A 27,627-nucleotide genomic window follows, 5' to 3' on the forward strand; every position below is an offset into this window, starting at 1 on the left:
ATTCTTGAGCATCCTATAGATGATAGTTTAGTTAATAGGTTTGACTTAGATGGAGTTGATGATTTTGGATTAGGATTATTGTTTTCACTAGAAGATCTCAGAGACTTTGAAGATTTTAGTCTAGATATTTTGTTTTCTTAGTCTTTTATGTTTTTTCTTTTATTCTACATTTTGAAAAAAAAAACCAAACAAACAAACAAATATATATATCGTTTTTTTTTAAAAAAAAAACATACAATGCTTTGAGTTATTGATATCCTGTAGGTTTTCATGCACTTTAGTTTTATTTTCCACGTAGTTAGGTAGTTAGTTGCACGCACGGTCAGGATATTCCTTTCAGTGCTGGAGTTTGGGATATTTAAGTTAGTAAGATGGACAGTTCTATATGCAAGAATGGTTATCAAGTGGAGAAATATACTGCTTCTTAAACAACCAAGAAGTGGGAGCGTTATGACAGTCTAGTTGATCGCGATTGTGACATGAGTATTTGATAATTCTTTTGTACAGGGAAAAGTTTTATTATTTATCTAACCCTTTAACATTGTACTGGCTAGTGTATGTTTCATGTGCAGATTTGACTATGATTTTGCGTTACACTGTTGTATGCTTTTGTGATTGATTCTTGGAGTTGCAATATCCACGAACATACAAGGTTGTTTCATACCTAAACTTTTTATTTCATATTCATTTTGAAAGATACATGAATAAAAAATTGATGGAATGAAATTAGAGATATCGAAGAAGAAGAAAAAAAAAACACTTAAGTAAATTTCAGAGGAATTATAAATAAATATTTTAAACAAATATGAATGATATATATAATTCTCTCTATATGAAGTCCACTCACAAGGGATGGGACTTAGCATTAGGGAGTGATTAAAAAAGGGGTGACATGTGTGCATAACATAGTGAATTTCATTGTATGGGTGTCCGATTAGGAATCCTATGGAGTTTTCCCCTATCTTTTGGTCGCTTTTCTAGCGATATGTGGGATAGCTGAATAACAAGGTTCTCTCCACGAAATTTTGACTAGGAGTAGCGTGGAAGAAAGATGCTGAGCTGGTGAGTATTCTTTGCTTATCATTTGCCTAGGCAGAGTGACTAGTATTATGCGTTAGATTAGATTCCTCGAGCAAAGTTGTTGAGCTGAAATGTTTGACCGTTCAATTAAGTGATGTCTTCTTAGCTTCTTAGTTGATCCTTTTTAAAAAAAAAACAACAACAAACAAAACAATCCTTAAAATCCAAATATTAAAAGTTCGGAAGAGTCTATATATTTATTCTTTTAAAGAAAGAAAGTAAGAAGAAAAAGAAAAGAAAAAGAAAAAACACCCTGAGACTGCAGGGTTTGAAAGAAAAAAAAACAACCAAAAGAAGATAACCATCGCCTCTGAGGTCCTGGTAGGCTGTAGGGATTTCCTTGACGGGTGCCCTGTGTCCGATGCCTTGTATCTCTTTGGGGTGGGACCTTTTGGGAAAAAGAATCAATGTATATACTCTTTTGACAAAAAAAAAAAAAAAAACCATTAAACATAAACTTAAAAGAAAAGCCTTGGACAATTAGAAGTTCCGGACCATTGGCTAGTTGTTCTAGTAGTACATGGAGGGTTAGCAGCTAAACCCTAGGAGTCATATTTAGTGTTGTAGTATTAGTTTACCTTGTTTGGGTTCTTTGTTAAGTAACGACCTTATCAGTGATGCTATTTCAGAAGCAATATTTTTAGTAGGATAGTAGTGTGGCAATTTATTGCCTAGAGGGATTATTGTTGTTTAGCGGCTCTAGACAGTTTCCTAGTTGGTATATTCTATGCAATGGATGAAGCTCTGTTATGCATTTCAGTGTAGAGAGTGAGTAAGGGAGAATGTTAGTTTGCACAAGTTTTTACATCTTTTCATTGAAACATTTATATTGTTTGCATTTTAATATGACACAAATAAGTATTTTTCTACTTTTCCAGTGTCTACTAGTTGTCCATGTGCGGTTTTGCAGATCTTGTAGCTATGCTCGCGAGGACGCTTCGCAATTAAGTGGAGGAGAGTATATTTTTCTTTCAAAGTTGCGTAGCAGTGCTCGTGGTAGCAGTGTTGGTGATGCTGGATGTTCGTGATGTAGCTGTGCTCGCGAGGACGCTTCGCATTTCAGTGGGGGAGAATGACAACACCTAAAAACATGCCATTTATTGCAACAATTTTTTGGCAAAACTGTATACAATTGACACCTTATTACTAAATTTTTACATGAATTCAATGCAGATGCGGTGTTCGTTGTGTTGTCTTTGGAGACCGTGTCCTTGCAGTCTGGCCAAGAAATGTCGGTACAAAATTTAATCTTTTGGCCTGTCTACAACCATAAGAAACTCTTATATCTCATTTGCCAGAAACAGGGTATTAAGACCAAGGCTTAGGGACTGTAGGACATTGCAGAAATGAAGTCCTTTGAGCTTATGCAATCCATATTCTTAGAGCCACTAGAAATCATGTCATTCATGGAAGATTATGCAGTTCTCTTTGAGCTTAATGAGCCTAGGTTACAACAAAGGAGAATTGTGTTAAAATCCTCAATAGAAATTGAGATGGCACTAAAGGTACAATCGCATTAAACAAAGATGATCCATCATTGTGGATTCCCACTCATAAGATGTCTGATCATTCCCTTAGCTTCTAAGGATATGAATAACGGCAAGAGAACCTAGAAGAACTAAAGAGAACTCACTAAAACTCAAAGTGTGCCAACTGTATGAAGCATAGTAGTAGCACTAGCTAGCAATATAGACCAAGCCACTTAGTATTTACAAAGGGCCTTTTTTGGGATGGATATATCCAGAGATGTAGCTGCAGTTGCACATGAAGTACACTGGGCAGCAAGGTCATAGGATTCAAACATTGATTTGCAGAGGCCATTTGGTCCTTTAGGCAACATGAGTTTACATCCCATGGCAAAGGGGATCAAGTCAATAAATTTCTTCCAAAGCTTCAAACTCAGGCCATGGTATTTGTAAGCCATGCATGAGGGATTACCAAATGGCGTGGAAAGCAATTGCACAACCACAACTATCATGTACCATAACCTTTTGCAAGTTAAAATGCACAAAGGAGATTCCTTCTTTGCTAGGTAAAACACACCCCACATTTTCTCTTATTAAATTAGTGTTACTATCCTTGCTAGCTATGAATATGTACCACTTTGCCTCAATACTCCAATATTTACTATAGTGTGTGCATGAACTTCAACTCTATCTACATTAATTTCCTAAAATGTGTGTGCAAAAAGTTAAAATAAAACTCTCACGGTTATGGTGCCGATTGATGAGGGAGGGGAAACGGTTCAGAATCAGAACAAGAAGGAGAGAGAGAGAGAGCGACTGAGAGAGAGACGCACAACAGTGCATGCGCGAAGGAGGCACAACCTATGAACTAGATCTCAATAGGCAACCGTGGGAAAGCAAGATCTCTTTCTTTGCATCAGAATTAATGACGTAGTGTGGCCAACGACACATGCACACACACACGGCCAAGGTCGTCAAGTTGACAACGAGAGCGATCCTTTTGTCATCGATCCGCCTCAAGAATGACAGCACCAAGACGGACTTCCGCAGGAGGAGGGACGTCCGCCCATGATTCGCGCTAATAAACGGTTAGGCAGAATATGAAAACAGGTAAATGTGAGCAGATTAATGATCATGCAACTTGATGGTTGTGTAAAAGTATACAGATTCAGAGCGAGCGGGTATACGAGACGTTGTCATCGAAGGTGACGACTCAGGGTTGTCTGGTTGTTAGAAAGCCTCGTTGGTGGCACCAGGGGCAACAGCAGCGAGTGGTGCACAAGAGTGGAGGTCGCAAAGCATTGCGTGCAATCGAACTACCAGCTCTCCCTCTCCTGGGTCACGTCTTTGACATCTCCCGATGGTACCCATGTACAAGAGGCCATAGAGATGAGGAAACGACACCAAGAGGCTATGCAGAGGAGGTATGAGCGAGCAGAAGCGTGGCCCTTTATGGAGTTTATCTCTCTCTCTCTTTCTTGTGCACATTGCAGAGTTTGTAGGTCGACAAGTTCTTTTGCAATACCTACTTTCCCTTCTCATGAAAAAAATAAGAGCCCATTCACACCAAAACACACTAGAGATATGGGCATTATAGAAAACCCTTAGACTGGAGATGTTTTTTGCTGCATGTCTTGTACCGGGTGGTAGAGCTTCATCACATATTTCCAATGAGGGAGCTCACAAAATAAGTCTAAATTGCAATCGCAATCATGTCCAACACATACCAAGAGGCCATGGGAGGAGATCTTCATCGACCAAATCTTAAGTGAGGGTGTGTTGCATTGCAAAATCTTTTTATGGGGCCTTTCTTGCACAAAGCTTCAAGGTGGAAAAGTCATTCTTCTTATGTTGTGGGAGATGTTCTTTTGTGGATCAAAGGCGGATGGGAGATCCTTTTTGTTTTCTATGCAACATGGAGTTTGAAGAATAAGTGTGGGAGTCGTAGGCAGGAATAGCATATGGGAAACTGTGGGGAAAAGAAAAAATGATGAGCTTCCATTTGAATCGACTGGATAGAAGACAGACATTGCCTGGATTGTAGGGGGACACGGTCTCCAAGGACGTGACGACGACCTGCGGGTTTTACAAGTAAGTGTCTAATTGATTTATCTAAAATAAATGATATGGCATGATAATTTCTTTAGTTTAATATTTTTAAAATATGTTTTTTAATATGTTTTCTCATGCTACATGGTTGTTTGTATTTATCTAAACTGGTTTTTATTTATTAAAAATCAAAAAACAGTCGAAAACACTAAAAAATGACTCAAAATTATCATAAATAAAATTTTATAAAATTACTGATTGAAAATTTATAAGTTCTGATATTTTTCCTATAAAGCTTATGAGTCAGGGAATTTACTGAATTTCTATTAAGATTTTTAAAGATGTTTTGTTATATTTAAACAATTAGGAAAGAGTTATATTTAAGGAAAAGGCATAGTTTTCCTTTATGTAAAATGTGTTATTTATTGATATAAACTATGGATTCTTAGTGAAGTATTGGAAACAAAATCTTTGATTTGTTAGTGCATTTTTGTTGTAAGGGTTAAAGAAAAGAAATAATGATTTAATAATATTTTACTTAAGAAATGCTCGTATAAAGATATGGTGTTTTGGTTTTGAAAGGAGAAATTATATGCGGTGTGAACATTTATGAAACATGGGAAATTACAAATAAAAAGTTTGGCAACACTTTATAATGATTTATAATGTTAGGTTGCAGTTATAAAATTTAGTTTAAATTAAAACCAAAATAAAATCAAACAATTTGATGATTGGATGGCATGAGAAAAAGTCTCAGCATCTATATTAAATTTTTACATGTTGTTCATTCTACAATCAACTTCTTAAATATACGGAGTGGAGGGCTACTAGGACTCATTGATAAATTAAAGGGTGCTATGGAAATTTAAAATAAATTATGAATGTGGAAATGTGAGAGTATGAAAGAACTTGTTTTATTCTGGTTGATGTTTAATAATTGAAAAGAAGGAAAGGACGTTATATTTGCAAAATGAATTAAGTATTTAAAAACTAATAAGCAACGACGAAATTAATATACGGAGTAGGAAACGTCTACCAAGGGAGATTAAAATTTAGGAGTTTATGGTACGTCAGAAAATTTGATTTGAATGTTTGTTTAAAATTAAACAAATAAAAAGAATTAATTTTAATCAGGTGGAGAAAAACATAAAAAGGAATTTTAAACGGAGATATACAAATAGATCCAAGAGATCTATATTCCTGAAATAACCTTTCCAAAGTAAAACATTAAAAACATTTCCTGGATAAACCGCCACTAGCATGGCAGGAGAACATTATGAGGAGCTGCCTCTGAGAGATGAGGAGAAGCCATAGTTATCTTAGGTTTAGCAATTTAGTGCCCAGTATAATTTATTGAAGTTTAGAATCTTTGCAGTTGGACTACTACAAACCATGTTGTAGATTTTAGGGAAGGCTAAGTTGAGTCAAATTAAAACAATTAGTGCAATAATCACTTGTTTAGTGCAACAACTCTTAGGAGTTGGCTTGTTAACCTGGGTAAAAGTGGCTTGGTCTTTGGCAAGTCACATTGATGACTGCTCCTCTGTATTTAGCTAAGGCTTTCCCCCTCCAAGTATAGTTAACTGATCTGGGTTTTTTACAAACCAGATTTTTACCACAAAATTTGGCTGAAATCCTTATCAAGAGGCTTACCCATAGCTTAAACCCTATATCTTATCACTTTGGGTTTCCTCTTCAAGCACTAGGTATGCTACATTGCTTATCAGTTATGATAAATCTAGCAACTAGAGGAACAAGTTCTTAGGAGGGATATCAATGTAAAGGGTAAAAGGGATGGGTTATCTTAGTGAAGGTGGAAATGGATCACACCTAGGGGTTGAGTGAGTACATACATTATTTCAAAGGACTAGTCTCCAACTACACGCAAGTTCCACCTACATCACTAAGATTTGGGATCTATCACCATCATTAGAGGACACCTCACCCTTGTACAAAAATCAATATCCACATCATGGTGTCATTTGGATCTTACACAAAAGCTTACAAGCATGGACTCCCTCTGTCACATGCTTATATGTATTTATATATATATATATATATATATAAGGAACGAAAGTCAAACCAGCTTTTGGAAGCCATTTTTTATCATTTCAATAAAACCTAGGTGAAATTAAATTTCAAGAAAATTCCCACGTTACCCAATTCATTTCAACCTGATCTAGAAAGTTTCAAACAAAACTTTTTTTAGATTCTTCACTGATTTGAAGTTGTGAAGGTGCATACTACTGCCTGCACACAATTTTCTTCTTTATTTCACACTTATCATATCAACTTCCCATTTTATCGTTCTTGTAAATATATTATAATAATGTGCTTTTGGAACCCACCTCTTGTAATCTAGCTCCATTTCTCTAGCTTGTCTACCACCACCCTTGGCTTCTTGCATGATGACCAAGGTGGGGACTTGTCCCATCCACTATTCTCCATATTTTCAAAGATGCCATACATAATCTAGGATTATGTTAATCAAGAATGATGGAGGCTATATAAAGAAAAAAACAATGACAAGCACATGAGAGCACTCTAGAATACCCTCATGCTAGTCCATCTCTTTGAGATAAGATATGAGTGAGTATCTTTTTTTATGTAGCATTCCATGAATACATAATGACAAGCTTCCTCTACCTCTTCTCCTCTTGTCTCCCTCTCTTCTCATTTCTCTCTCTTTCTCTCATACTCTAATATGGTTTTATATGTACTCTCCTCTGATTCTCCCTTTACATGCATAATTAAACTTAGTAAATAAGAATTGCCATATTCTCTATTGGTGGGAAATTCATATTTCCTCATGTTATATATATGCTTATGGAAGAATTTAAGAGCCATCACCTCTCTTAACCTTCCATAATCTTTATTTCCATTAAGATGGGCTACAAATTCTCTCTCGTGAGGTTGTGTTTTGGTTCTTTCCATTCTCTTTGAGGAAAGGGATGTCCTAGCCCATCCTCCCTTTGGCTAGGTGGTGCCTCTCTTAAGCTCTCTTAGTGAGGATTTGAGGCTGGGTGGGTAAGAGACAACCCATTCATCTTTTCAACCCTTATTTTTGGTGCCCCTGCTGAGGAGTTCTCAAGCTACGCTCTACAATTTCTATGAAGGAAGAAACATCTAAGGAGTTGTCCTCTTCTTCAACGAGTGTTTGTCAAGGGATCAACAAGGAGAAATCTTCATCAAACCCTATTCAAGTGATTCATGCATAAATGAATAATCCTATTTTCTACAACTCTTAATCTGTTCAAAAAATTAGGGTGGATGTATGCATTAGTAGAAAGATACATTTTCAGCAAAGGTTGGTATTCTATTTTGGAGCTGAGAGGTTGAGAGAGATCTTGTTGTCCCCTGATCCCATAATATTTCCTATTTTGGATTATAACATCTCCTTTAATGTGCACATATTCATTCTACTTTAAGTGCATCCCATGAATCATAAGGATTTGTACAGACCTATCCGTCCTCTTTCTAGGCAAACCGTGCACATAATAGTTAGCACAAAGCTTAGGTTCCAAAATATCATAAGGGGCTTATTGGGCCCTTATCATCTTGCTAAGATTAATGCATCTATGAATCCATTTATTCTACCCTTCAAAAGATATGACTTGGGCCTAGACGTGCTCATCTTTGTTTTATTTTGAGCTAGATCAACATTTATTCTACCCTTCATAAGATATGACTTGGGCCTAGACTTGTTCATCTTTGTTTTATTTTGAGCTAGATCAACATCTTCCTATCATGGCTTTTCCAAGCTATTTGGGGCATAAAGGAGAGAAAGATCTAGACTTTTTGGATGACTTAGAAATAGCTTGGAAATGGCTTTTCCAAGCTATTTGGGGCATAAAGGAGAGAAAGATCTAGACTTTTTGGATGACTTAGGTCGGGATGATGAAGCAACCAAAGTACGGGCCTTCTCTTTAGTTCTAAAGGGTGATGCTCGAGTGTGGTATCAAGCTCTCTTGGAGGCTACAAGGGGTAACTAGGAGGATCTCAAGACCTCATTCTTGCATGAGTACCAAGATACAAAGCTTGCTGAAGATATTCAATTGGAGACAACTCCTAGATCTTTGCCAAACCTTACCAAGGGAGTACCAAGCATATGAAGGCATGTTTATAAAATTGCGGGATAAATAGATAGGTGCCTTAGCGGAGGGAGAGAGAGTACTTGATTGCTTAAGAATGATTGTTTTCTAGCCGGACTCCACTCTCTACTAAGGGAGAAGGTCAAAGCAAAGTTTCCCACACCTTATGAAAAATCAGCCATTTATATTAGGGAGAAAGATAGAAAATTGAAGTATCAAGCCCAGTTGAAGGGGGGAGTTGAGCCCATGCAAGTTTTACCAAGTATGCCAAGGCCTAGAGAAATAGCAGAGGCCCCACCCGAACCAGAGATGTCACAGCAAGAGCTCCTACAATGCATTACTAATCAACTTGAAAACCTTTCATTAAATTTAGTGCAAGGAGTAGGGTCCCCCTCCACTCGCAAATGAAGGCAATCGGGGTCCAAGGAGACAAGAAAGAGAGTATGTTTGCTACAATTATGAGGAGACTTGCCATGGTATGTACTTTTACCCTCATCCCGGGCATCTGCCACCAGGAAATGGGTTCCAACCAAAAAGGAGGGGACAACAAGTGACGCCACCTAGGGAGAGATTTGTTCCATCCAATCTAGGGCCTCCACTATCGGTTCAAGTTTTCTAGCATCCTCGACCACTTGCAGAGGTGCCACCCTTGCTTGTCCAGTCGCCAGAGAATCATGAGGTCAGGATGATCAATTTGGATGAGAGTGATGTCAAAGGGAAGGCCAAAGTAGAGGAGGTTGAAGCAATGCCAGTGAAGAAAGCCCAAAGAATTGAGAGGATGGAGCCTACACCACTAGGGAAGGTTGAAAATATGGAAGAATAGGCAAAGTCTTTAAAGCTTGCAAGACACGTGTTAGTAAAAAGAGGAGGGCTCACTCATGCCGATGCATTGAGCCAAATAATTTTTCCCTAGGTAAAAGTACTAGAGCTTATGATTTTCTTGCTGATGTGAGGGATCAAGGGCCAAAAATTTCTTGGCCACAATTACTACATCTATGTCCAATAGTGCGGTGACAATGGTCAAAGATGGTAAGCATTAGACCCATGAAAAATAGACACATGAATGCAATCAAGGCTAGAAAGATGAAAGATATTGTGCCTCTAGTAGAAGCCAAAATCAATGGGCAGAGAGTATCAAAGGCATATGTGGATGTAGGTGCAGATATTTTTGTCATGACAGAAAAGTTGATGAATCACTTGGGATTAGAGGTAAGTGAAACTAATAGAATTGGGAGCCAAAATGGCTAACAATGTAGTAGTAAATTGTTTGGGAGCTATAAAAAAAGTCAAGGTAAAGGTGTGTGGAGTGCAATTGGAGCTTGACATGTATGTGATGCCAGTGAAGGGGGATGACTATCCACTAATTCTCGGGCGACCATGGCTAATGGGAATGAAAGCCAGAAAAGATTGGGAGACAGGGGCCTTAGAGCTAAGGCCATAGAAGGGGCTGGAGAAAAAATTGAAGAGCACTATCTACAACATGAAGGAAGGCCGACATGAGTATCTTGTGTTAGAGACTACCACTGATGAATGAAGCTCCAGTGAGGATTGGTCATCTATAACAAAGGGCGAGTATTCTAATGAGGAGGAAGAAAGCTCTCTAGAAGTGATGGGGATTACATTGAAAGGGACTTCTAATAGTGAAATTTCGCAGTATCTTCCAAAGGTCGAGAAGGAGGGTTAGAAAAAATGTTGGCTAAGAATCTATCAGCTGAGAAGAAAGCAGTGTGCATGGAAGTGGTGATAAAACACTCTGCAATTTTTATTTCTGATTATGAACACATCACAGGTGTGAGGTAGTACAATATCACATTAATGTAAAAGATGGAGCAAGGTGAGTGGTGAAACGGCTATGACAGTTGGGAGTAGTTCAACAAAACACTCTACTCACTGAGGTACAGTAACTTTTGAAGGCATGTTTCATCTATCTAGTAAGGGACTTAGAATGGGTTTCACCTATAGTGATGACACCCAAGAGGAATGGAAAATGGTGGATTTGTGTGGACTACAAGCTGCTAAATGCTGCAACAAAGAGAGATCACTTCCCTCGTCCATTTTAGGATGAAGTACTCAATGAGGTGGTCGGGCATGAGAGAAACAGTATTTGTGATGGGTATTCAGGTTATTTCGAGATTCAAATAGCTGAGGAGGATCAACAGAAGACCACCTTCATCACGCCTTGGGGGTGTTTTGCTTACAAAGTAATGCCATTTGGATTAACAAATGCCCCAGCTACCTTCCAGCGATTCATGAATTATGTCTTCCAACCATATGTTGGGAAGTCCATGAGGGTCCTTATTGATGATTTTTGTATTTATAGTTCTAAGGCTCTACATCTAGGGAAGGTGGATGAAGGTTTCAATCATGTCACACAATTGGAAGGGCAACTAAACCATGAGAATTTTCGTATTGGCGAAAGTAGTGTAACTTTGTTAGGGCATGTTGTAAGTGAGAGGGGCATTGAAGTAGATCCAAAAAAATTTAAGGCCTTATTGGTGGTGCCGTCAACATCTTTTGTGAAACAACAAACCTCTTTCATTTAGAAGGTGTGATATATGGGGCAGTTCATTCATCTCCTCTCCCAATTAGTGTTTTCACTACAATAGTTGACGAGACCAAGATAACTCTCATGAGGAAGCTAGAAAAATCCCAAATCTATCTGTGCCAAGGCGCATAAATGGCGACCAAGATGCTCTAGCAGTAGCTGAAAAATTGAAAGAGGTAATGGTAGGCATCATCGCAGTAAAGCTCCCCTTGTTTCAGGGTAAGTTTCAACTACAAGATGTTCTTTATTTTATTAAGCATGGTGAGGCACCTACACATATGAGTAAGAGTGAGAAAAGGTGGTTGGCTGCTAAGGCTACTAAATACCGTTTGATAAATTATGTGTTCTATTGCAAAGGAAAGGATGTAGTGCTTAAAAGGGTGCGACATCAAAGGAGACTATGGATGTGATTAAGAGTTGCCATGAAGGGGTTTGTGGTGGACATTTTGCTCAAGAAATAACCACCAGAAAGATTCTCCAAGCTGATTTTGTGTGGCCTAATCTACATCGAGATGTGCAATATTGGTGCCACACTTGTGATGCTTGCCAAAAGGTTGGAACAAGGAAGCTAGTGCATGAGGAATAAAATCCCATAACTACATATGGCCCATTTGAGAAATGGGGGATTGATGCAATAGGGCCACTCCCACAAACTGAGTCTGGCAAGGAATACATCATAATGGGTGTGGACTACATGACGAGGTGGACAGAGGCTTCACCAACTAGTAGGATCATAGCCCAAGAAGTGGGAAAATTTGTGTTTGAAAACATTTGTTGTAGGTTTGGCACACCTTTAGAAATTATCTCTGATCGGGGTCCTGGTTTTCAGGCTAATCTAGTGGGGGAGCTAATGGAAAAGCTAAAAATCAAGCGCAGGCATTCTACTCCCTACTACCCATAGTGTAATGGTTTGGTTGAAAAGGTGAATGGACTGATTTGTAAGATAATTACCAAGCAAGTAAACATGCACCCCAAGCACTAGGACAAAAAATTGAGTGCAACTCTTTGGGCCTACAGGGCTTCATTCAAAAAGTCACTTGGCTGTACTCAAGTTCATCTCGTTTATAGCCAAGAGGCTTTGCTTCCTATAGAGGTGGAACTGGCCAGCTTACGTGTTTTAGTAGCCAGTCAAGAGAAGAATCAAGATAAGAAGTTAGTGAAAGGATCTTGGATTTAGAGAGACTGGAGTTAGACAGAGAAGCAGTAGTCCAACACTATTCCATACAGGCTACTGAAGAGAGGAGGAAGACATTTAATAAGAAGCTAACTAACAAGCACATAAGGGAAGGATCAGGTGTGCTACGCTATGATAACCACTTTGCTAACAAAAAGGATGCTAAACTTGTGTTCAAGTGGGAAGGGCCATTCATGGTCATAAGGAGATATCCAAATCATAGTTAAAAGCTACGTGACATGGAGGGGAGGGTTCACAAGACAAGGGTAAATGGATGGCGACTCAAGCCTTATTTTCAAAGAAATAGGGACAATTTGGAGCAATCATTCGATGAAGAGCCACCAATGAGGGGGTGCAATCCTCCTTGACATATTGGACCATCATTAATAAGCTAGAGGCATAAATGCCTCCAGCCCAAGGGGAAGGCTATGTCAAGAATCGCGTGGTGGGGGGACTTGCTTGAGCTGTTGCGCCAAGCACACACTGTATACAGTACAAGAGGAAGCTCACTCAAGAACACAAGAAGAGAGATGGAGGCCAATAAGTTTTCTTCCTGTATTCTTCTTCTTCTTTCACATACTATACAATGTACACAAAGTACAGATAACATACAACATAAAGGAAAGTGACCTACTAAGTCAAACAGTGCATAACTGACTACACTAATCAACTGGCGCTATGTCTTTGCCAGCTGTAAGTAGCTGTAACAAACTAAATATAATAAGTGATAAGTCAGTGGCCATGTGAGTATCATAATGACCACAAACGTGCTAAGTGTAGATGTGTAGACCCATCTAGCCAGACATCCCATCATCAATGTCCGCACGTGTTAAGCTTGCCATCTCAACACTCCCCCTCAAGCTCAACTCTATCTCTGCAACTCCAACTAAGCTTCGGAAGTTCCGAAGCTTCTCTACACCCAATGCCTTTGTGAAAATGTCAGCTATCTGATCCTGTGTGCTGACATATACCAAGTCAATCTCTCCTGCAAGTACCTTCTCTCTCACAAAGTGGTAGTGCACCTCAATGTGTTTTATCCTAGCATGGAACACTGGATTCCTAGCTAGCTGTATGCTGCTCATGTTGTCACAATGAATGACAACTAGACCATCTCTCTACACATCCAACTCTACTAATAACTTTTGCAACCATACCACCTCACATGTTGCCATAGCAGCACCTCTGTAATCAGTCTTTGTACTCGATAAAGCAACTATAGGTTGCTTTTTGCTACTCCATGTAACTGCTACACTACCAAGGAAAACATGAATCCACTTGTTGATCTTCTGTCTGACATGCTACCAGCCCAATCTGCATTTGTGTATCTAAAGACCTATATGTCCTTACCTGCCTCATAAAAAAGTCCATAATGTAAAGTGGACTTCACATACCTCAATATATGTCTAACTGCATCCAAATGAGGCTTTCTAGGCATCTCCATAAACTGACTAACAAGGCCAACAGCATAGCTCAAGTCTGGCCTTGTGATAGTCATGTAAATCAAACTCCCTACTATCCTCTTGAACATATTAGGGTCTTCTATCTCATCCCCAACGTCAGCACTCAACTTCACATTTTACTCCAATGGTATTGAAAGAGGCTTACATGCTGTCATACCATACTTGGATAACATATCCAAGCCATACTGCCTTTGGGATAGCCATATACCATCATCACATCTCATCACCTCAATATCAAGAAAATATCTCAGCGCACCCAAATCTTTCATCTCAAACTTCTTTTTCAAGAAGTCCTTAACTTTAGCTATCACATTGTCACTGTCACCTGTAATAATGAAGTCATCCACATAGATGACTATGATGACCAAACCTGCGTCTCCCTTTCTCACATAAAGTGAGTGATTAGCATCAGAAATACAAAATCCAATATTGACAAGATACTCTCCAATCTTGTCAGACCATGGTCTAGGTGCTTGCTTTAGCCCATAGAGCGCCTTCTTTAACCTGCACACATATGTGGGATGCTCTAAATTCTCATAACCTGCTAGCTGCTCCATATACACTTATTCTTGCAATTTAGCATGCAAGAAGGCATTCTTAACGTCCATTTTCTGCAAACGCCAACCTTTGGCTGCTGCCAAGGCAATCACACACCTAACAGTTGCCATCCTAGCAACTGGACTGAATGTCTCTTCATAATCTATGCCATATGTTTGAGCATAGCCTTTTGCAACCAGCCTAACCTTATACCTGCTAAGTGAACCATCTGCATTATGCTTGACTTTGTAAACCCACTTACATCCAATAGCTTTCTTACCCTTAGGTAAGGGTACCAAATCCCAATTTTTATTGGCTTCTAATGTAGCCATCTCCTCATCCATTGCTGCATCCCAATGAGCATGACCAACAACATCCTCAAAACAAGTGGGCTCAACATCCTCAACTAGTTTCACCATATAAGCATAATACTGAGCTGCATAACCTTCAAAACCAAATCTTTTAACAAGGTATCTCACCCTGCTAGATCTGCGTACCATCGGATCACTCAATGGAGCCTTTACATTACTATGAGCTCTCTGTACACCTAGCATCCTGACTGAAGGAATGCCAAGCTCATCATCCAAACTCTCCAAACCACTGGAATATCCATCCAATCCCAAATTACCAGTAGATGCATCATTACCATCTAGTACTTTCTTCTTTCCTTTGTCCTTCCCGGCAACACTTATAGATCCACTTGAAGATCTGGGACTACTCCTTAGTCTCCTAGACCAAGAGCTTATTGTAGGTATAGCACCAGATGATGTTTTTGATCCAGTAAGACTCTATGATTCTTGTTTTTCTTTTTGCACATAGCTGTCCTGATCATTATTATCATCTAATACATCACCAGTAGGTGCATACCAACTGCCCATCTGTAACGTGTCCACCTGTTATCTTCAGGACACATCTTAGCAGTCCATCGGAAAGGATGTCTAGAAAGCTCTGCCCGGCACTCCCATGGAATGTTACGGGGTTTGCGATCTAGGACTTTCCACGTTTGCGACGTAGTGGAAGTATTCCGACCGTTCCAACTTAGGACCGACCTGAATTAGGATTCTCCCTATTGATCATCTCTTAATGGCAACTAGCGTCGAACCCAAGTGAACTACTTTATGCAGAAATGCCAGGTCCGAAGTAGATTCACACTGCACTTGGTTCAAGGAGAATGGGAAATGAGAGGGATGCGAAGCTCAACCTCTCTGCCATAAGGCATAGTCCCATTCCGTTCCCCTAAAAGAGCGTAAATCGGGATCATTTATAACTTAGAATCTAGGTCAACGCCCTTTTTCTGTTTGTATCCTTTGAAACGATCTTCTTGCTATCCATCATGATTGAGAAAAGTTCCCGGCCAACTGGGACCACCCATCCGTAGGATGGACCTATGGCCACATCCTCCGCACTTTTCTCAGGTTGTTTTAGTTATTTAATTACCTAACACATTTAGTTGGACATGTATCAATCAGCTTCCTTAATTAGCCTGTTAGACACTGGTTCCTTTATGTAATCATAGCACTTGACATAGAAAAGAAATGTCAAATAATTTCCTTTTCAACGGGTTATCATATTTATCTTTGAAATACATAAGTCCAGCCCGTAGGCTTATCCATAATCTGGCCGAAGGCTATCCATCAGTCCACGAAATTTCTAATCCAAGATTCCGCCCATAGACTAGTATGCGGGCCTCAAGATCCAATCCCGAGTCACGTTGGCCTCTTGTGTAGGGCCCGAAAGGCGAGGGATTTATGGCCACAGCCCCCTCTAGCACCCAAGCGTCCTTCTACTCCAAGAAGCACTCAACGGAGAGACCTCTCACGGCGGGTTTGGTCCACCTTCCCGGCGCGGTTAACAACTCCCTTGGTTAGGGTCAGGCAGGCAGTTGGGGGTAACTAAAACTGCCTCTCCCTTCAGGCCTTCAACTAAAGTATTAGATATCCATTTATCCTTTAATCCTTTGAGCAAACAAAGCAAAACAGTGCTCTTAAGACTGTTACAAGCACAATCATTTCCATTGGTCGTTATTTTTGGCCAACTGCTAAGGACCGAATCCTTCTTTCCGAATGCATCCAACACTCGATCCGGGATCAATTGCGACTTGGCAAGATCCCCAAGGGTTTATTTGTTAATCCTATATCCTGGGTTAGGGCCGTACCCTATTAACCCGACTTAGTCAATACCTTAAGTTCATATATTATTTGAATTTACTGCTTGGTCTTTTACTTCCAGCCAGATATCTAATCCTCGTATTTTGGACACTTTACCCAAGAAGGGTACTATATCAGGACAATTATTCATCCTCTTGCAAGATAAACTTGTGTAAGAATCTGCTAATCTCATTTCGAGGAGTTGGCCATTCCCTTGTGATCAAATCACAAGATCTTGCGACTCTACAACTTGTTGCACAAGTGTCTCATCAGACTATGGGATTATTTACCCATCAAATGGAGTCATTAAATCCTGATTAGATATAAAATCCATTCATGATTGCATTAGGCCGCCATTGTCAGTCCTAGGGTTCCGAGTTTTATCTTTTTAGCGAGAGATTCTTAGGAAAAACACTAGATCACTTCTCGCAAGTATGTTCCAATGTCCCTGCATTTCGTGAACGTGGGCAAGTCTTTAGGGTATAGGAGTTTTAGCTTTGGTAATACGAGCAACTAGGTAATGTCCTCAACGTGTTAAATCCTAGTTAGCTCTTTGGGGATACGTTGCATTGAGTTAACCCTTCCTAAACGAGTACCTCGTGGTTCTAGGTGTTTAGGTTTAAACATATTTAACTTGTCTGGTCTTGAAGATAATTACACTATCATTTTTGTAACCACATGATTCATTGCCTATGTATAAGTTTATTTACAAACCCTAACTTTTCGGGTTAAGGTCAAAGCATAGGTTAAGTTATAGCATAACTCCAAATGATCATCCTTTAACATGCAAACAAGATTCATGCTACTAGGCTTTAGGATTTTATGTTTAAACATGCAGCCTTTTTCTACTTTCATTTCCAAATGAATTTGTCGTACGCTAAACTTACACACCCTTTCGTTAATTTAAGTTTTTAGACCACTTGCCTAGGGTTAAATCTTTTTCATGCAGCCCTAGCAATTTCCTACGGTTGCTAGTAACTTTCTTTAAGAATCATTTCGAAAAAGATGTTTACTAATGCGATATGCAGTCTATTTCTTCCATGCTTAATCAAAGTGTACTATCATAATACTGTTTTGTAAAAATGGACATTAATTAATCTAATTTCATTTCCTTGCAATGCATAAAAAATACTTGCTAGAAATGCATAGGAAGCTTATGCTCACTTTATTTTGTTCGTTTTATTGAAAGATACTAATGATTGAATCCCTCATTTGTGATCTATTAGCCAAAGTATTTTCAAAAAAAAAAACATGCATCCTTATTCCTCAAATGATCCATGCATAATTGAAACATTATGATGTTAATCAAATTTAGGAAGAAGAACCTAGACTTGTGGTGAAATGTCCACATGGATGTTAGGAGACGATCCTCCTACGGTTGCGCCTTCTGCCTTCTTAGGGGCCATTGCGAATTCTGCCTTTTCGCCTTGGACGCAGAGTTATGATCTTGTCCATCTCCTTCGTATGCGAAACTCCCTTTGTGAATTGGCTTTAGAAGGCCTCAAAGACTTGTGGGAGTTGCAATAGGATAGATGGTTTTTGATCCGGTGGTTAAAATGAACTTGAGGAGAATCAATGAAAATAAACGGGTTTAAAACTTTGTGGGGATACTATGAAAATGGGTTTTAAAAACACCGGTTATTGTGAGATTTATGGGAGATGTATGGAAAGGAAAATCCACGGAAATGGAGTTTAAAACACGGCTTTGTTGAATGTGAGGCCCTAAATTCTGAGGTGAGACTCCCTTTGTATAGGAATGCAAGGGGGAAAGGAAGTGTAAGGGCCACTTGTGAAGGGGTTAAAATCTAGGGGGGGTGGGGGAAAAGGAAGTATAAGGGCCGCTTGTGAAGGGGTTAAAATTTGGGGGGGTGGGGTCATAAAAACCCTCTTTGTAAAGGCAATAGGAAAGGGGCATGGAAAGGGCTTTGCATCCCGAGGGGGGGGGTTTATTAAACCCACTTTAAAAGGGCTTTAATGAAATCCACAAGAGAGCATTTTTGTGAGGGGCCCAAGGGGGAAAACAGACTAAAACTACGAAGGAAAAAGGGGGTGGGAAAAAAAAGAATTACTTGGGAAAGGGGGCTTAGGAGGCCCACCCTTAGAAGCTTCCAAGAAGCTTCTAAGGCTTCTGGAGACTGTAGAAGCCCACATGGATGGAGGCCAAATGGGATTCGATTGGCGGCAGCGGCAGCATTCTATGTGGGAGTAGCTAGCGATACTCAGCATCTCGATGCCTCCTCCTCTCTCAATGCCGGCAACAGCACGGTTTCGGCTCCTTTCTCCAACCTTTCCCCTCTAGCCTACGACAGCATGACGGCTTCCTACTACCTCCTACTCTCCTCCCTCATGCTTATATAGCTAAGGTGAGGGGATTCTTTCCGCCCCCACGTGGCCATAATGCATGGCCTTCTCCCTGCAGCAAGCTCCAGCAAGGAGCTTGCTCACCCTTGCTATTCCCCTCTCCTCCAGCTCGATTGTCGGCTGGAGGAAAGGGGGAAAAAATTTACCATAGTTCTAAGAATTTTCATTTGGATTATTTGTAAGAGGAGGTTCTCGTGAGGAGTGCGGTGTTGGAGCTCGGAATTGCTACATTCTCTCCCCCTTGGAGGAATCGAGATGTCCTCTTCTCGAGATAAACTGGGGATATTGGTGGTTGAGAGTGCTTTCATCTATCCAAGTGGCATCCTCCTCGGGATAATCTTTCCACTGGATGAGGCATTCTCTCAAGGTTCTGGATCTCAGTTGTCTCTCCCTAACATCTAAGATCCTATCAGGCCTTAGTTCAAGGACTCCTTGATTAGGCATTACAACTTCTTGGTCATCAAGTACATGGTTAGGATTAGATACATACTTCTTCAATAGGCTGATATGAAATACATTATGAACCTTTAGGTTCTCAGGGAGTTGCAGTCTATAGGCATTAGGTCCTAGGCACGTGAGGATCTTGTATGGTCCACAATACATTGGACTTAGCTTCTTGCAATCTCCTAAGGATAGAGAACTCTTCTTTGGACGTACGCGAATGAAGACCATGTCTCCTTCTTCAAAGACTCTATATTGATGCTTCAAATCCGCGTATGCCTTCTGTCTATCCTTGGCGCCTTGGATGTCTTGTCTTATTGACTTTATTTGGTCATCCATCTCTTCCAACATCTGCCTTGAAGCTTTAACCCTCAAGGTTGGATCTGAGAAGTTTAGGGGACTTCGACAGTCATGACCATACAATGCTTGAGAAGGGATCATCTGAATGCTTTGTTGGTAAGAAGCATTGTAGGCAAATTCAACCAAAGGCAAGTATTGAATCCACCTTTTTGGTTCATGACAGCAGTGTGCCCTAAGCTTATCCTCGATGACTTGATTGACTCGCTCTGTTTGGCCATCCGTTTGGGGATGGTAAGCTGTGCTAAAACAGAGTTGAGTCCCAATAGCTTCAAAGATAGCTCTCCAGAAGTGTGATGTGAAGTGAGAATCACGATCACTAATGATTCTTTTTGGGTAACCCATGTAGCTTGAATATCTCCTTGATAAAAAACCTTGCAATGTCTGAGGCTTTATAGTTTGTCTTTATTGGAATAAGGTGTGCAACCTTAGTAAGCATGTCAACTATAACCGTGATGGAGTTGTATCCTCCCTGAACTAGGGGTAGGCCAACAACAAAGTCCATACTGATGAATTTCCATTTCATTTGGGGAATGTCAAGTGGTTGCAACTTTCCTGGCATCTTGACATGTTCGACTTTGATATGTTGACAAGACAAACACTCAGTGACATATTTGAGTACGTCACCTTTAAGCCTCTCGCAATAGTAGGTCTTTCTAACTGCATTGAGAGTCTTGGCATAGCCATGATGTCCTAGAAAGGGGAATCATGAGCTTCCCACAATATCTTCTGCTTAAGTGACTGGCTTGCCGATATACATAGCCTCGTTCTATAGTAGACAAGTCCACTATTGATAGAGAATTCATGATGCTTAGCCTGCATCTTTTGGTCCTGATCCTTGATAGAGATCTCCCTTAGCATCGTTTGATAGGCTGGATCATGGCATCCTTCCTCTCTAGCTAACTCAAGTATTGGATTGTTTGGCATAGATACCTTTGTAGCTAGAGATCTAGCTGTTGATGGATTTTTCAAGATTAATGAGTTAAGGAATGCCTTGCGACTAAGTGCATCGGCAACTACATTCTCTTTTCCTAGTCGGTACTTGATTTCAAAGTCATACTTCTCTAGCACTTCAATCCACCGACGTTGCCTCATGTTGAGCTCGTTCTGGGTAAAGATCCACTTGAGACTCTTATGGTCAGTCACTAGAGTAAACTTGTTACCCAACTAGTAGTGTCTCCAAAGCTTTAGAGCATGAATGGCGGCTAACAATTCCAGGTCATGGGTAGCATAATTCTTCTCATGACTCTTCAGTTTCCTTGAAGAGTATGCTACAGGATGACCTTCCTGCATGAGCACACATCCTAAGGCAAGTGCGCTAGCATTAGTTACTACCTCGAACTCCTTACTGAGGTCTGGAAGTTTTAGGATAGGTGTTGATACCAAACTTTAATTCAATTTATCAAAGCTGGTTTGTTCGGGAGTTGACCATGCAATGGAAATTTGCTTCTTTAGTAAGTCCGTATAATTTTTTATGAAGACCCTATACCATCCTGTCAATCCAAGGAAACTATGTATTTCTTTGACAGTTGTTGGTATTGGCCATTCTAGCACATCTCTGACTTTGGCTGGGTCTATTGAGATTCCTTCCACTGATACGATGAATCCTAGATATTCAATCTGACGCTTGAAAAATGTGCATTTCTTCATCTTAGCGTACAGCTTATGTGCCCTCATTGTCTCAAGGACAATTCGAAGTTGGGACTCATGATCTTCCTCCTGTTTGGAATAGACTAAGGTGTCTTCGAAGAAGACGAGTATGAAGTCATCAAGATATGGTCTAAAGATATCCTGCATTAACCTGTTGAAGGTGGCAGGCACATTCGTAATCCTGAATGACATAACTAGGAATTCAAAGTGTCCATATCTTTTATTGAAGGCCGTCTTTGGGATATCTTCATCCTTGATTCTTATGTGATAGTAACCAAACCTGAGGTCAATCTTGGAGAAGATCTTCATACCCTGAAGACGATCAAGAAGCTCATCTATTCTAGGAATAGGGTACTTGTTCTTGACAGTTGATTGATTCAACCCTCGGTAATCAATACACAGTTGAAGTGTTCCATCTTTCTTTTTCTGGAACAGTACTGGAGCTCCCCATGGTGAACTGCTAGGATGGATGTAGCCCTGATCTAGCAGTTGCTTGAGTTGTTCCTTCAGCTCAATTGCTTCCGGTATGGACATTCTATAAGGTCTCTTTGCAATTGGCACAGCTCCTGGTACTAGCTTGATCTCATGATCCACTTCTCCTTGAGGCCGGAGTTCTGTTAACTCTTCAGAAATATATAACTCACTAGAAGGTCCCTCACTAGACTCCTGCTTCTGATGTAACTTGTTGAGATTAATCAAGTAGGCAGGTAGCCCTTTTCTAACTCCCTTTATAATCCGAGATGCTTTGGCCAATTGGATTTTTGGATTTCCAGCCTCACCTTGAGTTGTGACCAATTCCCCTTCAGAGTTTTGAAAGGAAATTTGGCCCTTTCCACAATGAATGTGGGCGTCATTAGGTTTAAGCCAATCCATTTCGAGTAGACACTCATGGATGCCTAAATTCTTGACTCTGAATTTGACCGAAGTTGTCTTTCCTCCCAGAAAGAATTCCACCTTAGCAGTTTGCCTAGTATAGGTGACCTCACGACCATTTGCCAATTCCACAAGCAAGATAGGTGCTTCTATTGTGGCTATTCCTAATCTTTTTTCACAAGCTGGTGAGATAAAGGAATGTGTACTGCCACAATCAATCAAGGTCTTGAAACTTTTACCTTGATAGTCCGAAGGTGTCTGAATCACCGAGAACTGGCAATTCGGCCCTTTCTTGTGAAGGGCGGCATGGACTGTCGCCCTTTCAAACTCTGCTTCCATTGTCAGATCTTCTTCTTCTTCACACATTTGCGTATTGGAAACATATGCGGTTCTTCCTCTGCCTCGAGTAGCGGCTCCCTGACCATGGCCCGTTCCTTGGAAAGATGCTTGGCAATGTCCTCCTCCAAGCTTGGGACATTGCCTCTTGAAATGACCAGGCTCGTTGCAGTGGAAACACTGGAGGTTTCGGCCATTGCTTTGAGTAGGAACAAAGTTGTTGACATTGTTAGTTCTTGCTTTCTTTCTTTGTCCCTGATTCTAGCGTAAATGCTCTTCTGTTTGGGTCATTATAATACCAAGTTTTGTTACCTCTTGGTCTAGTCTGCACCTCTTGAATTATAGGGGCAGCTTGAATGAGTGTGTCCTGAAGATCTGATGGGCGCATCGATTCGAGACGGGTATTCACTGGTGGGTTTAAACCAGTACAAAATTTTGACACCTGCTGTGTCATGTCCATCTGTGGCGCATACTTAAGAAGTGAGACGAATTTAGAATAGTATGCGTCAAGAGTGAGTCCTAGCTATTTTAGCTCATAGAACTCATTCATTTTCTGCATGTGATATGCAGGTGGTAAGTATCTTCCCTGCATAGCTTTCTTCAGCTTCTCCCAGGTAACGGATCCTTTCGCAATCCCTTGATCTCTACACCACTGCTTCCACCAAAGCATAGCTTCGTCGGTGAGCTTCAACTTGACGAGCATAGCCCGATTGGCGGGTGCAGTACCGGCTGCTTCAAAGTAATCCTCCATGGATTCAATCCAAATTTCAGCATCTGCTTGGACGGACCTGCCTCTCCCATCCAATTCGGGCGGCTTAATCAGCTTGAGAAGAAACTTCTTCTCCTGGATTATAGCAGTACTTGATATAGGAGGTGAGCTGGGATTCTGTACCTGGGGTTATGCCTAGATAAAGGTTTCTTAACGTTATTACTCGTTAATCGTTACGATTTATATTTCATCACCATTTAAACTATCAACCAAGCAATCTAACCACTTAACTTCTTATCAATTCTCATGCATAAACAGACATTGATAAAAAATAAGTCTTATTGTATTTATATGGGCATAGCCCTTTCGGAATACAATATTTCTTGCGATGATAAGCCAACTGTTTACATTTAGTTTGGGGAGAATAATGTTGTATTACATTTATCTATAGGAATTGGATTCGAGTCATGGATCTTTAGGAATCGGTAAGTCATTGGAAGATCAAGGTATCCTTTTCTTTGGAACCTATTCTTCTCATGGCGCCCCAACACTTTGATCCTGTTGGCGGGGATTACACGGGTCACTTCCTCATAGACATATGAGTTCAGCTCAACCCTCCGACGTCGAATATGCAAAGTCGAATTTACGTGAGCCTCAAAAATGAACAGCTTCATGACTTTCAGGTCTTCCAACCACTTGATACTCTTTAGGTTGGTCTGAAGATATGCAAACCGGTGGGCAACTATATAGTAAATTCCTGAGGCACCCATCCATCTTCGTTCCATGTACAAAGATGATGAATTATAAATACGCTCTAGGATATTCATCATCCCAACCTTTTGTTAATAATCCGGGGAATGCATCGCAGTCATAAACATGACACGGAACACTAAGAACCTGTTCCATGCTTCATTATTCTGCAAGACAGCATTGATAGTAAGGAAATGTTTGGAACAACAACATTTTCTTTACTTCATCTTATTAAGATTTCATAAAAACAAATCCTTTGTTGGTTGGCTCTCATACCAACTGTAACGTGTCCACCTGTTATCTTCAGGATACGTCTTAGCAGTCCATCGAAAAGGATATCTAGAAAGCTCCGCCTGGCACTCCTATGGAATGTTACGGGGTTTGCGATCTAGGGCTTTCCACGTCTGCCATGTAGCAGAAGTATTTCGGCCGTTCCCACTTAGGACCGACCTGAATTAGGATTTTCCCCATTGGTCATTTCCTAACGGCAACTAGCGTCAAACCGGAGCGAACTACTTTATGTAGAAACGCCAGGTCCAAAGCGGATTCACGCTGCACTTGGTTCAAGGAGAATGGGAAACGAGAGGGATGTGAAGCTCAACCTCTCTGCCATAAGGCATAGTCCCATTCCGTTCCCCTAAAATAGTGTAAATTGGGATCATTTATAACTTAGAATCTAGGTCAACGCCCTTTTTTTGTTCGTATCCTTTGAAACGATCTTCTTACTGTCCATCATGATTGAGAAAAGTTCCTGGCCAACTGGGACCACCCATCCGTAGGACGGACCTATGGCCACATCCTCTGCACTTTCCTCAGGTTGTTTTAGTTATTTAATTACCTAACACATTTATTTAGACATGTATCAATCAGATTCCTTAATTAGCCCGTTATAGGCACTGGTTCCTTTACGTAATCATAGCACTTGACATAGAAAAGCAATTTCAAACAAGTTCCTTTTCAACGGATTATCATATTTATCTTTGAAATACATAAGTCCAGCCCATAGGTTTATCCATAATCTGCCCGAAGGCTATCCAGCAATCCACGGAATTTCTAATCCAAGATTCCACAGGTAGACTAGTATGCGGGCCTTGAGATCCAATCGTGAGTCATGTTGGCCTCTTGTGCAGGGCCCAGAAGGCGAGGGATTTACGGCCAGAGCCCCCTCTAGTACCCAAGCATCCTTCTGCTCCAAGTAGCGCTCAACTAAGAGACCTCTCGTGGTGGGTTTGATCCACCTTCCCGGCGCAGTTAACAACCCCCTTGGTTAGGGTCAGGCAGGCAGTCGGGGGTAATTAAAGCTGCCTCTTCCTTCAGGTCTTCAACCTGAAGCATTAGATATCCATTTATCCTTTAATTCTTTGAGCAAAAAAAGCAAAACAATGCTCTTAAGACTGTTACAAGCACAATCATTTCCATTGGTCGTTATTTTTGGCCAACTGCTAAGGAGGGAATCCTTCTTTCCGAATGCATCCAACACTTGATCCGGGATCAATTGTGACTTGGCAAGGTCCCCAAGGGTTTATTTGTTAACCTTTATATCCTAGGTTAGGGCTGTACCCTATTAACCCGACTTAGTCAATACCTTAAGTTCATATATTATTTCAATTTATTGCTTAGTCTTTTACTTCTAAGCAAATATCTAATCCTCGTATCTTGGACACTTTACCCAAGAAGGGTACTATATCAGGATAAGTATTCATCCTCTTGTAAGATAAACTTGCGTAAGAATCTGCCATTCTCATTCCGAGGAATTGGCCATTCCCTTGTGATCAAATCATCACAAGATCGTGCGATCTCTACAACTTGTTGCACAAGTGTCTCATCAGACTATGAGATTATTTACCTATCGAATGGAGTCATTAAATCATGATTAGATATAAAATCCGTTCCTGATTGCATTAGGATGCCATTGTCGGTCCTAGGGTTCCGAGTTTTATCTTTTTAGCGAGAGATTCTTAGGAAAAACCCTAGATCACTTCTCGTAAGTATGTTCCAATGTCCCTACATTCCGTGAACGTGGGCAAGTCTTTAGGGTATAGGAGTTTTAGCTTTGGTAATACGAGCGACTAGGTAATGTCCTCAACGTGTTAAATCCTAGTTAGCTCTTTGGGGATACCTTGCATTGAATTAGCCCTTCCTAAACGAGTACCTCCCGGTTTTAGGTGTTTAGGTTTAAACCAATTTAATTTGTCTGGTCTTGAAGATAATTATGCTATCATTTCTGTAACCACATGATTCATTGCCTACGTATAAGTTTATTTACAAACCCTAACTTTTTGGATTAAGGTCAAAGCATAGGTTAAGTTATAGCATAATTCCAATTGATCATCCTTTAACATGCAAACAAGATTCATGCTACTAGGCTTTAGGATTTTATGTTTAAACATGCAGCCTTTTCCTACTTTCATTTCCAAATGAATTTATCGTATGCTAAACTTACACACCCTTCCATTAATTTAAGTTTTTAGACAACTTGCCTAGGGTTAAATCTTTTTCATGCAACCCTAGCAATTTCCTATATTTGCTAGTAACTTTCTTTAAGAATCATTTTGAAAAAGATGTTTACTAATGCGATATGCAGTCTATTTCTTCCATGCTTAATCGAAGTGTACTATCATAATTCCGTTTTGTAAAAATGGACATTAATTAATCTAATTTCATTTCCTTGCAATGCATAAAAAATACTTGCTAGAAATGCATAGGAATCTTATGCTCACTTTATTTTGTTCGTTTTACTGAAAGATACTAATGACCGAATCCCTCATTTGTGATCTATTAGCCAAAGTATTTTCAAACAAAAAACATGCATCCTTATTCCTCAAATGATCCATGCATAATTGAAACATTATGATGTTAATCAAATTTAGGAAGAAGAACCTGGACTTGTGGTGAAATGTCCACATGGATGTTAGGAGATGATCCTCCTGCAGTTGCGCCTTGTGCCTTCTTAGGGGCCATTGCGAATTCCGCCTTTTCGCCTTGGACGCAGAGTTATGATCTTGTCCGTCTCCTTCGTATGCAAAACTCCTTTTGTGAATTGGCTTTAGAAGTCCTTAAAGACTTGTGGGAGCTCCAATAGGATAGATGGTTTTTGATCCGATGGTTAAAATGAACTTGATGAGAATGAACGAAAATAAACGGGTTTAAAACTTTGTGGGGATGCTATGAAAATGGGTTTTTAAAAAATCGGTTATTGTGAGCTTTATGGGAGATGTATGGAAAGGAAAATCCACGGAAATGGAGTTTAAAACACGGCTTTGTGGAATGCGAGGCCCTAAATTCCGGGGTGAGACTCCCTTTGTATAGGAATGCAAGGGGGGAAAGGAAGTGTAAGGGTCGCTTGTGAAGGGGTTAAATTCTGGGGGGTGGGGTCATAAAAACCCGCTTTGTAAAGGCAATAGGAAAGGGGCACGGAAAGGGCTTTGGATCCCGAGGGGGGGGTTATGAAACCCACTTTAAAAGGGCTTTAATGAAACCCACAAGAGAGAATTTTTGTGGCGGGCCCAAGGGGGAAAAGGGACTAAAACTATGAAGGAAAAAGGGGGTCGGAAAAAAAAGAATTACTTGGGAAAGGGGGCCTAGGAGGCCCACCCTTAGA

This window comes from Lygodium microphyllum, chromosome 25 (genome assembly GCF_053477565.2).
Source record: "Lygodium microphyllum isolate KBCC chromosome 25, Lygodium_microphyllum_v1.1.10, whole genome shotgun sequence".
Classification (NCBI taxonomy): domain Eukaryota; kingdom Viridiplantae; phylum Streptophyta; class Polypodiopsida; order Schizaeales; family Lygodiaceae; genus Lygodium; species Lygodium microphyllum.